Source organism: Lissotriton helveticus, chromosome 10 (assembly GCF_964261635.1).
Source record: "Lissotriton helveticus chromosome 10, aLisHel1.1, whole genome shotgun sequence".
Taxonomy (NCBI): domain Eukaryota; kingdom Metazoa; phylum Chordata; class Amphibia; order Caudata; family Salamandridae; genus Lissotriton; species Lissotriton helveticus.
The window spans coordinates 655,957,597-655,973,952 of record NC_136071.1 but is presented as its reverse complement, the minus strand read 5'-3'; the positions used below and the strand labels follow the sequence as shown (position 1 = coordinate 655,973,952).

At 46.7% G+C, this 16,356-nt stretch overlaps 1 protein-coding gene across 2 annotated transcripts in view; it reads left to right on the top strand.

Annotated features, from left to right (window-relative positions):
* LOC144784432 (multidrug resistance-associated protein 1-like) overlaps positions 1-16,356 on the top strand; it is a 1,651,426-nt gene that overhangs the window by 1,160,427 nt on the left and 474,643 nt on the right. The gene's annotated exons all lie outside the window — the stretch shown is intronic.

Sequence of the window (16,356 nt, the reverse complement as noted above, 5' to 3'; positions counted from 1 at the left end):
AGAAGAGGTGTGAGTGATTGTGACAAAGAAACCCGCTTGGTTTTGAGGATTCCCATCAAACACTTGTATGATCAAATTCTATCATTTGGTCATCCTCAGGGGTCTGGTGTCTCTAGATCATTGAGACCCAAATGTCCCCTGTAGTGTAGCGGGGCCAGTGCCCACAAGTACTCAGTGACCAGTGATAGACAGAAGATGGGTCTGGGTGCAGTGCAAAACTAAAAAAGTGGTGAATTTAAAATAGAATAGAGGACAGAAAAATAAATGTATTAGGACACTATCCTCTTCCTAAATAAAAACAGCATGAACAGTGCAAGGATGCAGTATGGGAACAAATTACTGGATATCAGGCCAACATGTTTCAACCTCAAAGGGAAGGACCCAAGGTTTTCGTCAGGGCCCTGTTCACAACGTTGCTACTGCGTAGTGACAAACACATAATATATCTTTAAATATTACAGATCCCGTGTAGTAACCAAACAAAAGGATACAGCGTTAGGGTTCAAAACTCCGCCGTGCAGAAGGTTCCAAACAGTGATCTACAGGAACAACACAAACACCCCAAATATCAGAACATCTCACATTTCAATCCTACACCCTCCAGTGTTTCGTAAGGGTCAAAAAATACCACTCACCCTATTCTGCCGGGGAGTAGACCTCACCTCACCTGGACTCTGACTCGGGGATAAAGGGGAGGCCACGCTCTAAAAAGGAAAACCGAGGCGTCAGGAGTGGAAAACAGTGCAGAAGTGTACTACTCTGCTTAACATATTATCCCTCCACACAAATGTGTCAAGCCTCTATTCCTAAGTCCACTTTTTTCAACAACTAACTCAAGAAAAACTAGCTCTACCTAATAACACTCCTCTCCACTAATAGTTACTGACCTATATGATGGTCAATAAATTCTGGACAATACATGTAATCATAAGTCCATACACATACTACTCTTAATACACTGTCAGATAAACAGTCACAGTATAGTCTCAGAGAAAGCATGCCAAGAAAACCTTCTCACATAGGTCCCAGTCACCCCATGGCAAACCTTACCTCTCCGTCGTTGCCCCAAGCAAAACGCTGAGACAGGGGGAGGCAACGAACGGGAGAAGGACCGGTCGTTAAGAACCGGCGCCGGGCCCCGCCCAATAGGGGGTGTGCGTGTGGGGGTGTGCCCTCCATATCTGTCAATCGCGGGTAGTATGCCATTACTCACCGCTTTCGTTACAGAAACGGCACCGCCATTGCCTGTTTACCCCGCGTTTAACGGCCGGTCCTTCTCCCGTTCGTTGCCTCCCCCTGTCTCAGCGTTTTGCTTGGGGCAACGACGGAGAGGTAAGGTTTGCCATGGGGTGACTGGGACCTATGTGAGAAGGTTTTCTTGGCATGCTTTCTCTGAGACTATACTGTGACTGTTTATCTGACAGTGTATTAAGAGTAGTATGTGTATGGACTTATGATTACATGTATTGTCCAGAATTTATTGACCATCATATAGGTCAGTAACTATTAGTGGAGAGGAGTGTTATTAGGTAGAGCTAGTTTTTCTTGAGTTAGTTGTTGAAAAAAGTGGACTTAGGAATAGAGGCTTGACACATTTGTGTGGAGGGATAATATGTTAAGCAGAGTAGTACACTTCTGCACTGTTTTCCACTCCTGACGCCTCGGTTTTCCTTTTTAGAGCGTGGCCTCCCCTTTATCCCTGAGTCAGAGTCCAGGTGAGGTGAGGTCTACTCCCCGGCAGAATAGGGTGAGTGGTATTTTTTGACCCTTACGAAACACTGGAGGGTGTAGGATTGAAATGTGAGATGTTCTGATATTTGGGGTGTTTGTGTTGTTCCTGTAGATCACTGTTTGGAACCTTCTGCACGGCGGAGTTTTGAACCCTAACGCTGTATCCTTTTGTTTGGTTACTACACGGGATCTGTAATATTTAAAGATATATTATGTGTTTGTCACTACGCAGTAGCAACGTTGTGAACAGGGCCCTGACGAAAACCTTGGGTCCTTCCCTTTGAGGTTGAAACATGTTGGCCTGATATGCAGTAATTTGTTCCCATACTGCATCCTTGCACTGTTCATGCTGTTTTTATTTAGGAAGAGGATAGTGTCCTAATACATTTATTTTTCTGTCCTCTATTCTATTTTAAATTCACCACTTTTTTAGTTTTGCACTGCACCCAGACCCATCTTCTGTCTATCACTGGTCACTGAGTACTTGTGGGCACTGGCCCCGCTACACTACAGGGGACATTTGGGTCTCAATGATCTAGAGACACCAGACCCCTGAGGATGACCAAATGATAGAATTTGATCATACAAGTGTTTGATGGGAATCCTCAAAACCAAGCGGGTTTCTTTGTCACAATCACTCACACCTCTTCTTTTCAGTTGCATCTGTCTTCCACCCCTACTATAGTTCTCCAGCAAGCTGGCGCTGCGGTTTAAGTGTACGAAAGGTACCATTCTTTAGACCCCTAGGTTTTCTTGTGTTTAAATCATTGCATTGGGGGTTCAACCTAGGCTTGGTCGTTAAACTCCCCTAAGACCCTTTTCTCCTGTCTTTGTAATAAGCACTGTTATCTCCCAAGTTAAGTTGCTACAGGTTTTCATGGAATCCTGGTCTTGCCCAGATGTATGTTTGAATATGGCAGTTTATGCATATATACCTGGAGCAGTGTCTGACCTTGGAGTTTGGGAAATAAAGTTGACCCTGGCACCAAAATAAAAGAGCCCTGCATTAGTGAAATAGATAGCTCACAAGTGCCCAGTTTTGAAATTGAAGCAGTTTTGAACTTGTAAAGACACAATGTGTTTTCCGAGGGATGGGAGACTGCATGGATTTCAACTTGCAATTTTAGTTTTCAAACCTGGGAAATCAATAGTTAAAACTGGCCCAGCAGACACACAGCCACAAAAAAGCCCAGACACAGCCACAAAACAGCCTACACTATGACCTGTCAGTCCCGCCCATGAGTCACTGCCTGATTGCCAGATAGGCCAGCGCGACCCTGAGCAGTTTCTTTTCTGTGGTGGCACTTTAAGGGCAGCATCCACTCTGAAAGAACAGGTATGTAAATATTTTCTGAACTAGAAGTTAATGAGTCTGAGGTGTGGTGGAAAATCATTACATTATCTGGAGAGCATAGACTGATAAGGTATCCCCTCCCCCCCCCCCCCCTTTGGGAAGCATTTTGGTTGCTCTTTTTAAAAGAAATGCTACCTGTTTGTGGACACGAATACAGGGATGGGGGTCTGTTGTCGTATGCAAGAATCCATTACTGCATTTGAATCCAGGCCTAGGGGGGTTCTCCTATTGTGACCCGCCTTATTAATATTTATAATGCAGGCCATTTTGCAATGCCATGTGAATGAGCAAGTTATGTAACCTATTTGTATAGTTGTTTCATTGCAAATTGCACAACCGTTCTCAAACCAATCAATGTGGAGATACGCTTCCCTGGTTTGCGAAAGTGTTCATCAGTCCCGAAGCCAATTGTGAAGTTGTAACCTAGTAGGAAAATGTTTTTGTTTGAAATGTTAGATGCGGCCATGAGGATTGAAAAATGCAGACATTCGCCTCCCAGGAAATGCGCTGACATCAGCTAGTACAGCTGTAATTGTGTGTAAGAGACAGCACTAGAGAGAAAGTCTCCAACCTTTATTTCTAAATAGCTAAAACCTAACCCTGTTGTGTGTGGTGTGCCCTACATCCCCCCTCTCCCACAAATTTGGCTTTTTCAGAGGTTGTGGAGCCTTAACTAGGCCCCTTATGATAATAACTAAAACATATATAGAATGAAACATTATAAAACATGACCTTTGAAAATTTTGAACATGTGCCAAATTGTCTACCTGGGGCACGGCTGCACTTTGTGGGCTATATCTACCAGACCCCATGAAATCTTATGTGGTTATAGGGTAGTTTAGCTTCTTCCCTTATTGTAAGCCCCACCTTCCTAGTTCTACTGCAAGAAACGGAAGTTGCCCTAGAGTTTAGGATCACAAGTTGGCGTGTAGCATTTCAGTCAAGTTGTAAATGTTATTTATTTTAATTTAATGAATTTGGTAACTCAATGCAAGATGCAACTTTTTATATTCTTTTTCTGAGGATCCCTGCATATGGTTAAGTCTAGTAATACCACACATTATCAAAGATCACATCTTGGGTTAGCAACTATAGGCTCATATTTGTTGGCCCTCAATAGTTGTAATCTTATGATGCTTATTGACAAAGCGCTATTAGTTGCTGTGTGGCAACTAAAATACGCTTAACATTGCCATCACCCGTGAAGATCAGTCAAGATCTTCAATTGTGCATGTCTTGGCTTTCTCTTTTCCAGTGATGCTAAAGACATGCATTGCACAGCTTATTCCAACATCCACTTGTAATAAATGTGAACACATTGAATATAATTGGTCCTTTTGCAAACTTTTTTCTGATGAATACTTCTAACCACATACTCCTCGCCTTGTTAATATTCACATTTTCCAGACTGGATCCAGAAACTTTAAAAGAAGTACTCCTGCGTGCTGGAAGGTTGCGTCTTGAGGCTCCGTGTTTGTATTGGTCCACTATAGAAGTGATGAGTGTAGCCAATGAAGGCACCACCCATGTGTGCTGACATCAGTTCCTTTCTTTCCGTGTCTTCTGACACAGTTCCAGAGCTTCTCCTTGTGTTTTTCTCAGTTATCCAATGTGCATGGGAAAATATCACCCCACCTGAAATGGGGTTTAGCCATGCAGAAACTGTCGCAAACTAAGATCTATGGTGGATTTTCACAAAGTTTGCTTATTGTGCCTAGGGTCGGAGCATGACTCCCAAGTCCTGCCAAGACTACCTCGCATGAACCCAAATGCCATACAGGATCACAAGCCAAACATAATGTCACCAAACACTATAGGACTCAACACCACAGCCTTTCGAAAGTAAAACAAAAGGTGACTATTCCCATATTCATTCCTGTGGCAGCATTACCGTCATGGTTAAGCTCTTCAGGTAAGTCCAGTAAAAAAAAACATAAGACGTTGAAGTAATCTGCCCCTTCCTGCCTCTCTCAGGCTGTAGATAGGGTGCAAGGGTGTTAACCCTTCACCCAGTCTCCCTCCTAATTTCCATTGGAGGGGATTCTGAGCTTGGAACAAGCACACCCTGAATTTCCTGGTCTGTTGGTGACGTTGCAGCAAATCAAGTTCTTTTGAGGGGCCATGCTGCGCAAATATGAAATGAAATGAAATGAAAAGATAATTTGTAAAGCGCGTTGGCTACCCTGCGGCGTCCCAGCGCTGCAGGAGGTCAAGCCTGAGACAGAGCCACAGAAAGTTACTCTGGTTTGTTAAAGAGCCAGGTTTTCAGGAGTTTTCGGAAAGTTAGTAGTTTGGGCTCTGATCTGAGTGTGGGAGGCAGGGCATTCCAGAGCCTAGCGAGATTGTGAGAGAACGAGCGGCCTCCGCATCTGGCTCTCTTGAATCTGGGTATTATGGCGAGGTAAGAGGATCCTGATCTAAGTTGTCTGTTGGGGTGGTAAGCGGTTAAAAGGGGGCGATTGATGATGGGTCCTGTTCCCCAGTAAGAACGATGTGCGATGCACATAGCCTTGAATTCTATCCTCGCTTTTACTGGGAGCCAGTGGAGGTCTTTTAGTCGGGATTTAACTGAGACTCATCTGGCGATTTGGAGGAGGGTCCTGGCTGCGCTGTTCTGGATTATTTGTAGCTTATTTAGGGTGGACTGGGGGTCCCGAGGTATAGGGCGTTCCCACAGTCCAAGCGGGACCGAATTAGACCTTGTACCATAATCCGTCTGGCATGAAAGAAAAGGAAAGGGAGGATTTTGCGCAGCAGTCTTACGAGACCAAAGCAGGTGGCGGATAGTTTGGCCGCCTGGTGATTAAAATTGAGTGACTTGTCTAACCATATGCCGAGGCTTTTGATTCTTTGGGTTGGGGGGGAGGACCCAGACAGGGGGGCCAGATTACATCTATGGTCTTGTCAATGGTGTTTCCAAGGAGCATAAGCTCAGTTTTTTCCCCGTTTAATTTTAGGCACGAGGATGTCATCCATATGGTGACTGCTTCAAACATTTTTTCAGGCCATGGTGTGAGTTATGGGGGGTCTAGAGCCATCACTAGCAGGGTGTCGTCCGCTTAGGTGACAATATGGCACTTTACCAGCTGCTTCCGGTTTATCCCCGGGCCCCAAGTATCCGCAGAGGACTCCAGTCCACCTATTTGTCTACCCTCTGTACCGACACCAGTGAAGGATGTACAGCCCATAGTGCTATCTGACTCCCAGCCACATTTATTTTAACCAAAATCGTGCTCGGTTCCGACCGGCACGCGTCCACTAGGCTACCTTTCAGATTCAGATACTTTGCTCGTGCCATCTAGCAGACCCCAAAATTGACAGAATCTTTTTGGTACTGACATAAACAATAACTAGAATAAAGGGGACAATTGTTATTTAGTATGATGAGGAAAATCGATATGAAGAACATCAGTATGTCAGTGGGTTGGATGCTTCCCCACATACTGACCATGTGTATCACCTCCCCCCCCCCCCTTCACAGGAGAAAGCACCTCTTTCCCTGTTATGCAAGAAGTTCTAGATTTGAAGCTACCCACCGTTCTTTGAATGCCAACTGCCATCTGGGTCACTATTCTCATGCCTTATTGGTACCATGCCACAAGTTTTACTGGATGTTCCAGACGATCTTCGGAAACCCCTTACCCAAGCTATGCAAGACTGTCGCAATGTGGCAATATTTGTCATTCATTCTGGATTGGGCGAGACTGACTGCTTAGGATGAGCAATTGATGCTAGTGTGGCCCTTTGGCTCCATGCCTGACTGAGGTCCACAGGCTTCTCCAGGGATTTACTGGTATCCTTAATGGAGATGTCGTGATGGCTTTCGCCTTTTTGGCGTGAAGGCAGACTCTGCCTTGGAGTGGTTCAAGGAGAATGGAGGCACAAGCAACATGCTGTGCATACATAAGCACAAAGTAAAACTACTATAGACATCCTTTTGAGTAACTGCTTTCACTGAATGTATGCAAAACTATTAGAGAGCGAATATTCTAGTCAGTTTTGTGTTTATGCATAATCCACCACTTTTCCGAGCATGTTATTTGTCAACCACCAGAATCCCATTTGTTCAATTTTTAAGCCCTTCACTTGTGGTGCTGCAGTGACTCACCATTCCGTTGTGCACTTAAACTAACTTTTAGTTCATAGTGCTTCATAAGGAGAACACATACAATTATTATCGAATAGAAAGTTTTGCCATCAGCAGCATAATGGGAAGAACTTTGCCCACACTTTGCCCGTAAGTGTTTAACTATTTCAGGGAACTGTAACCATGTTTAATATATTAGTGCTCTAGTCTATATACTTTCATAAACTGAAATGCTAGCATGGAGAGAGCACATTCTGTAGTAGAGGATCTCTGTGTATAGTCATAATCTAGTGAATAGTCCCGCCCATGTGCGTGGACCCCGGAGCAATCAAAAATAATCTCTTAAGCTGTCTTCATTGCAGTCCTGCATAGACACTTAAGAGAGAATTAAGAAAAATAATGCAGCCTAACATATAAAAGGCTACAAAGGCCACCCTTTCATCTAAACAGTGAAAAGGATAGCCCACCATGTCCGGTTTAACACTATTTTACCAAGTTTTCCTCACAAGGAAAACTCCCCTTCACCAAAATCCTTGAAATGATTGAGAGGAAGGGTTGGACAGACAAGCCCCCATAGGCTGCCATTCTGTGTCTTGAAAAGTGATACCGTGCCTTTAAGGAACTCTCCAGAGACCCTCAGTATCCCAGGATGCACAGCCAAAGTCCTTTTACTTTCAGTTCTTTTTTCCGGCTCCTGCTAGCAGGACCCTGGAGCATTGAGCTCTCCCTTTTTGGGTGTTTTTTCAATTTTTTGGCATTTCTCAAGTGTTTGGAGTGTTTCACTTGACATCTGACTGTTTCTTCTTCCTTTTGCTGAGGTTTTTGGACAGTTTTGGCCACTCTCCTGTCGAATATGCCTGCCTTGTTCGACAAGTGCCCGGAGTGTTCCAGGAAGAAGGCTAAATCGGACGCTCACAGAGTGTGTATCCTCTGTCTACCATCCTCTCATGTCCCTGAAGACTGTGAGATTTGCAGATCCTTCTCCAAGAGGACCCTGAGGGACAGAGAGAAAATCCGTCTCCAAGGCCTGGAGGTAAGGAGACATCAGGACCATGGTGGGTCTGGGCATGGAGGGACTTCGTCCTCTGCCTGTGCTTAGGCCTCTGGGGGGCTCCCCAGTCAAGATAAGGCCAGGAAAAGGCACAGATCTCGGTCGACGTCGATAGTCTCGACGTCGGCGTTGAGAGGGATGACCACCATATGCTCCCTGTCGTCCCAGGACTCTGTCGGGGACCGACGTCGATACCACGGACGAGGTCGGCGTCGAGGACTGCATAGTCGTCGAGACACCAACGTCGAGAGGGGTCCTAGAGGCACTGGCGATCGCCGTCGAGGTGACACTGCCGTTCGCCGTCGAGGAGACGAGAGTCGATGTCGAGGAGACGAGAGTTGACGTCGCGGAGGCAAAGATCAACGTCTAGGAGGCGGTTGAGGGCCAGGACTTTGTCCTCGGCCTCAGTGGTCAGCCTGTCCTCTGCATCCAAGAGCCCACGGTCGCAGCGGCGCCGGCGCTCGGCTGCTAAGAGGTCAGCCTCGAGGACTTCATCGTCAAGGCCTGCGCAGAAGAAAAAAAGAAGGGTGGTGAGGTCTTCGGAGTCTGAATATTCGCAGACCTACTCGCCTTCTAGGCCCAGGACGCCTACGCTTCCTCCATTGCCTAAGGAGACTCCTCCTCGTCCTCCTACTCCTCCTCCAATTCCCCCTCATCAACCTCCTCCTCCTCCACCGCGGCCTACTCCGGAGGCCTGCACAACCTATGGTTCCGGTTCTGCCTCTGCAGCTTACGCCTTCTGTACGGCCAGTGGATTGCCCGAGGCCCAGGAGATCGAGGTCACGGTCCAGGCAGAGACACCAGTCAAGGAGTGACCGTCGGTCTCCGACACGGTCCCGGCACCGTCACCGGAGGGACAGGTCAAGGTCCCGGCATACGGATTCTTCCAGTGCCCGGGATTATTCGCCCACCTTATCGGATTCCACCCGTACGAGGGTGTCTCTGGTCGATGACATTGTGTCTTTTCAAGAGGTGTTATTGAGAGGGGCAGCGAAGCTGGGGATTACGGTAACGGTTCCCACACCGTCTACAACGGTAATTTTCGAGACCCTACACAAGCGGCAGTTGTCTCGACCCTTGTTGCCCTTGGTGCCAGGGCTGGAGGAACCGGCGATGGAGCTCTTCTTGACTCAGGCGTCAACGAAATCCGCTCCTTCCCGGCTGCAGAAAAAGTACAGGGCCCCAGACCCGATCCGGCGTTCCTTCGATCAGACCCAGTGCCAGATTCGGCGATCGTCACTGCGGCCAGGAAGCAGCACGCTACTGCCCCGTCTTCTACGGTGCCTCCTGATAAGGAGAGCCGTCAGATGGACTCAGCGGGAAGAAAGGTCTGCGGTACGGCTGCTACGTCCATGAAAGAAGCTAGTGCCACGGCTCTCTTGGGTCAGTATGACCGGTCTTTGTGGGAGTCCCTGCAGCAGTTTATGGAGCACCTTCCGAGGGACAGGAGGGAAGACTTCCAAGAAATCATCAATGAGGGCATGATGGTATCCAATCAGGTTATCCGCTCGGCTGCAGATTACTCTCTTGGCGGCTCATGGATACTGCCATAGGATTAATCTGAGATGCCATGCCTGGTTGCATTTGACATCACTGAAACCAGAGGTGCAGCAGCGAGTCGCCAACTTGCCGTTCTCTGGGGCGACGCTCTTTGGTAAACATGCAGATGAGGAGATGGCCCGCATGAAGGCTGAAGCAGAAACCCTGACAGCTGTCGGGTTAGAAAAGCCAAAAGAGCAGAAGACCTTCCGTCCCTTCCAGAGACGTTTTGGTGCCCAGGGAAGAGGGCAAGGTAGTCAAGCTGGCCAGCATCAGCAACAGCAGCAGCAGTACGAGCGGCGGCCATTCCAGAAGTGCCAGAGGGGCAGAGGCGGCCAACAGTCCTCCTTGACTCCCAAAGGCCCGGCCGGGTCTAGACCCTGAGGTGCTACTTACCCCTCGTCCGTTACCCGCTCCGGTGGGGGGAAGCATACAACAGTACTTGGCAGAGCGGAGAAAAAATACTCAGGTCAAGTGGGTCCTGAATATTGTTTGCAATGGATACAGTCTTCATTTTGTCAGCCCTCCTCCAGCAATTCCACCGGTTCGCTCGCAGTTCCAGCTGCGTGAACTCCAAGCGGAGGCCAATACCCTGTTAAGAAAAAGGGCAATATAAGATGTCCCTTTGTCTCAAAGGGTAAAGGGTCTTCCTCGTGGTCAAGAAGGACCAGAATGAGTTCAGGCCCATTCTGGATTTGCGACAAGCAAACAAATGGATTTGCAGGGAAAAGTTTTGCATGCTGGCTTTGCACCAGATTTATCCTCAGCTGCAAAGGAGAGACTGGCTTTGCGCAATAGATCTGCAAGATGCGTACTTCCATGTGCCCATTGCACGGAAACACCGGAAGTTCCTGCGATTTCTAGTGGGCACCAATCACTATCAGTACACCGTACTACCGTTTGAACTGAAGACTGCACCCAGGACGTTTTCAAAATGCAGGGCAGTGGTGGCAGCGCACCTGAGAAAGAACAAGGTGTTTGTCTACCAGTACCTGAACGACTGGTTGATCAAAGCCTCCACCTTCCAGGAAGCGCAACTGCACTTCAACAGGACGGCCGTTCTGTTGAACCAGCTCGGGTTGCACATAAACATGTCCAAGTCTGTTCCGACGCCTGTCCAGTGCCTACAGTACTTGGGAGCCTACATCGATACTCTTTCAGCAAGCGTGTCTCCTTCGGAGGAAAGACGCTTATCGATCCTTTGGAAGGCTCAGGCTCTCATAGCTGTTCCATCTACAACAGCGAGGACGGTGTCTTCTCTACTGGGGTCGATGGCCTCTTGCATCTTCCTCACACCACTCGCACGCCTACACATGAGGCTGCTGCAGGAATGTCTGGAGGATCAGTGGGATCAGAAGCGGGGGAGCTGGGACGACAGGATCAAGCTGTCCCTCCACGCTCAACAGTCCCTGAGATGGTGGTGCTCCGCAGAGAATCTCCTCAAGGGGGTTCCATTCCACAAGGACATTCCTATTCAGACTGTCGTCACTGAGGCTTCTCTCCACGGCTGGGGAGCGCATTCAGACCACATCTACAGATCCAGGGAGCGTGGTCCCCGGCGGAATCCACGTATCACATCAATTTCCTGGAACTCAGAGCTGTTCACTTGGCACTGAAGGCCTTTCATCCGTCCTTCCAGACCAACTCCTTGCTTGTGTAGACGGACAATACGATCACAATGTATTACCTCAACAAGCAGGGGGGCTCGATTGCGCACACTGTCGCAGGAAGCTCAGGTGATCTGGCACTGGCTGCTAGCCAGAGGACTGACGATAACGGCTACCCATCTGCCAGGTGTGCAGAATGCTCAGGCGGACGCACTCAGCAGGCTGGTGCAAGAAAACCACGAGTGGGTTCTAAACGACGAAGTGCTAGGAGACATCTTCGACAGGTGGGGCACTCCGGACGTAGATCTGTTCGCCACTGGCGAAAACAAAAAATGCTGAGACTTCGTCTCCAGGTATTATCAACGGAGACACTGGGGAACGCGCTAAAGATCAGCTGGTTGAACAGCATTCTGTACGCTTTCCCACCCATTCCCCTGATTTCGGCGGTGCTCATCAAACTGTCTCAGTCCAGAGCATGGATGATCCTCATTGCTCCGGAGTGGCACCGACAGTGGTGGTTCACAGACCTGCTTCACTGGTCTCTCCTACCCCACATGCGGCTGCCGTGTCGACCGGACCTTCTCACGAAGTTCGGGGGGCAGATGGTGCACCCCAACCTCTCATGGTTGAGTTTGGCGGCATGGCTCCTGATATAGTGCAATATGGACACTTAAATCTCCCTGAAGATTGCATGACTATACTGAAGGAAGCTAAGAGACCCTCCACTAGGACTTCCTATGCCTACAAGTGGAAGAGATTCTGCATCTGGTGCACTTCCAAGCATTATGATCCGATGACCTGCAAGGAAGATGTCATCCTTCCATACCTTTTGCATTTGGCTCAGTCTGGCCTTAATTTTCCTTCTATTAAGGTTAACCTCGCAGCTTTGACTGCGTATAGGAAATGCCCTTCACAGACATCCTTCTTCCAGATCCCTGTGATTAAAGATTTTTTGGAAGGATTGAAGAAAGTGTTTTCCTCCTGTTCGGCATCCTCCTGATGCCAGAGCGGATGCTCAGGTTGGGCAGGCTTTGTTGAGAAATCTGTTTGCACAGTAATGGTGTTATCTTTTTCCTCCATTGGTTGTTGGGATGGGCTTGCCATTCTATTCACTAGATTATGACTATACACAGAGATCCCCTACTACAGAAGGAGTAGTTTCTTACCTGTAACTCCAGTTCTGTAGTAGGGGTGTCTCTGTTATACTCATAAGCGCCCGCCCTCCTCCCCGGTGAAGAAAATGGTACTGTACTGTATGCTACAGGCCTTGCTTTATACACCTTCAAAAAGAACTGAAAGTAAAAGGACTTTGGCTGTGCATCATGGGATACTGAGGGTCTCTGGAGAGCTCCTTAAAGGCACGGTATCCCTTTTCAAGACACATAATGGCAGCTTATGGGGGCTAGTCTGTCCAACACTTCCTCTCTATCATTTCAAGGATTTTGGTGAGGGGGAGTTTTCCCTGTGAGGAAAACTTGGTAAAATAGTGTTAAACCGGACATGGTGGGCTATCCTTTTCACTGTTTAGATGAAGGGCTGGCCTTTGTAGCCTTTTATATGTTAGGCTGCATTATTTGTCTTAATTCTCTCTTCAGTGTCTATGCATGACTGCAATGAAGACAGCTTAAGAGATTATTTTTTATTGATTCTGGGTCCACGCACATGGGTGGTACTATTCACTATATTATGACTATAATAGAGATACCCCTACTACAGAACTGGATTTACAGGTAAGAAACTACTCCATGTATGCTATAAGGCTTTTAAAGATTCACAGAAAAGACATTTTTTAGAAGCCATCTTTTTGTTTTTAAATATATTTCTGTTTATTTTCCATACATATGCATATATTCACTTCAATAGCTTATACAGTCTGCTTATATTTTTAAACAGTGATACGTCCGGTTTATACTCGTTCCAATACGCCAGCTTGTTTCCTGGATCAAAGGATAACTATATAATTCACAAAAAAAGAGAAAAAGACAGGTCTCATATATGTTGCTGTACTAGTACCAGAGAAAGAAGGAAATCATGCAAAAAGAGTTCCAGCTGGCTGAGATATTCCCATCAGACCACCCTTTGGCGGAGTCTCATCATATGGGGTATTTGTATTTCATCCAATCAGCCGCCCAACCCATCAAACGATGGTGCGGATATGGATATAAGGTAGAAACTCTAGCCAAACTGTTACTCAAGGGGTAGTGCTCAAGGTGTGTAGTGCAGTGCTGTGGTGAAAACTTAAAATTAACGACTCAGGCAGAGAAAATTAATTTATTAGGATTTGTCTAAGTGTCAAGGTTAAAATCACGCCGGGCAGTCTAAATATATAACTGCACTGTGGCGCTGTGCAGGACGGTCAACATGTTTCAGCCAAATTGGAGAAAATTATCCGGCTTTCGTCAGGACCCAATAAATGAGCTACTGCAACAAGATAGTAGTGAGAGTGCTTAATTGTGAAAAGATAAAGTGCCAAAAATATTGTTTTGAATAAACGGAGTATAATGTGCTTCTGTTTTATATGTTGTCTGTACAGTTTTCTGTAGATATTGGGTTATATATGCAAATAAGTATTTTTATTGTGCTTTTTTCTTTAGGATTTCAATAGAATGCACTTCTTCCTTGTGAACATTGGGGCTCCAAGTTCCAGGCAGATATAAGTATTCTCTTATTCTCTAATATTTTTGGCACAATATTTTTGGCACTTTATCTTTTCACAATTAAGCACTCTCACTACTATCTTGTTGCAGTAGCTCATTTATTGGGTCCTGACGAAAGCCGGATAATTTTCTCCAATTTGGCTGAAACATGTGGACCGTCCTGCACAGCGCCACAGTGCAGTTATATATTTAGACTGCCCGGCGTGATTTTAACCTTGACACTTAGACAAATCCTAATAAATTAATTTTCTCTGCCTGAGTCGTTAATTTTAAGTTTTCACCACAGCACTGCACTACACACCTTGAGCACTACCCCTTGAGTAACAGTTTGGCTAGAGTTTCTACCTTATATCCATATCCGCACCATCGTTTGATGGGTTGGGCGGCTGATTGGATGAAATACAAATACCCCATATGATGAGACTCAGACAAAGGGTGGTCTGATGGGAATATCTCAGCCAGCTGGAACTCTCTTTGCATGATTTCCTTCTTTCTCTGGTACTAGTACAGCAACATATATGAGACCTGTCTTTTTCTCTTTTTTTGGTATAATGTTTAGTTAGGGGAAATGAAATGACAGGTATTTAAATATATCCCCTTGACCCTTTCTAAATCTAGGTTTTTGGTAACTATATAATTCCCCAATTGCCCCTACGTTTAGAAGCCATCTTAATGCCTTTTTCTAAATGACATCTTAGAACACTTCTTCCATTAGTTTATCCTCCATCTGTGCCCATTGTGTAAGGTGATGCATCCTCAAGAGTTTCTTTTCTATTTTTCAATGTGTTTTTATCTCTAAGCGGCAAAATAAGCTTAATAGAGTAATAAATATATTTGAAGGCTGAAATACTCAAGTATGAATACCCTTCACTTGCTTACCCTCCCCACCATTTCAACGCCTCCCCCCACCTAAGCATCAACTGACCCAAATGAACTAAAGCATTATCTTTCAAAGGTATAATACAAAAGTCTGTTGAGCATGGGAAGGAGTGGAGGTTTCTAGAAGGATAACAAATCTGTTTCGGTTATGTCACTCTGATTCAAAATTCAAATGAATACTTACCTCCCTAGGTTTGTAGTCCTTTGAAATTTCCCCAAGCATCAACATGGGTACAGAAAACTTTGGACTTGGCACTGAATACAAGCTTATGGCTGCAGAAACACTCAGAGGCCAATGCATTTTTTTTTTTAAACTGATTTTTATTAACTTTTCTTCAGTCATCTTACAATCATACAGTTCAGTCAGGACCATCACTGTAATGGGCCTATCTTCAGAATGCAAATAGACAGTACTCAATATCAAGTATCTCTTACCTAACTCCCCACCCCCCCTTGTCCGTGTGTCCTCCATCCCCCCAATGTGATGGCATAAACCCCTCGTGCTCCGGTACTTAACTCCCTTCTGAGGTTATGTGTAACTACATCCAAATCGGGAGTCAGGTGGCCCCACTAAACAGGCAGGCGAGCCCCATGCCTCTGTGCCAGGCTCTCTTCTCATCTCAGCCCTAAATGTGGTAGCCGTCACGCATGGCGAGGTTCTAGGTTCTAGTTGATCCCATCTCCAGTGTGTTTCCCGGTGTTCCCAGTCGCTAGTTCCTGACTCGCTGGCCCATCCCCGTCATCTGCCTCTGCTGTAGACTGAAGTTCTATTACCAGCGCGCCCCACGCCCTGACCGCGTCTAGCGCCTTGTCATTGGAGGTGCGTCTGGCTACTTGTAGTCTGAGCGTCCCTTCGCTACTCGCCCATTGTTGAAAACTCCCCCGCCACCTCAGAAAGCTGGGCCCCACTCTTGACTTCCAATGCATGGTGAGCTCCCTTTTCGCCATAATCAACCCCAGATCGAAAAATGTACTAGTGATTTTTGTGGCGGGTGTATGTGGGAACCAAAGTAAAAGGCAAGCCCCCATTCCTACTTCAATCTGACGCTCTGTTACCCTGTTCAGACATGCCACGACATCGGTCCAATACGAGCCCAACCCCGCGCAAGACCAAAACATATGACCAAAGTCAGCACCCACCGTATTACATCGGGGACACATTGAGTGAGCTCCCCCAAAAACTTGTTGAATTTTGACCGGCGTCAGATAAGCCCTGTGTAGTGTGAAATATTGAACTAATTGAAACCTGACATTGCGTGTGCCCTTCCAGGCCCTCCGCACTAGCTGCGGCCAGGTCGTCTCCGGTATCGGCTGGCCGAAGTTCTCTTCCCAGTGCCCCTTTAACCTATCCAGGGGCGGTAGTCCCTCCAGCACCAATCTCCTGTATAAGCAGGTGATAGCCTTGAAGGTGCCAGCATCCATCGTGACCTATTGACAGCCCAACGACGTGG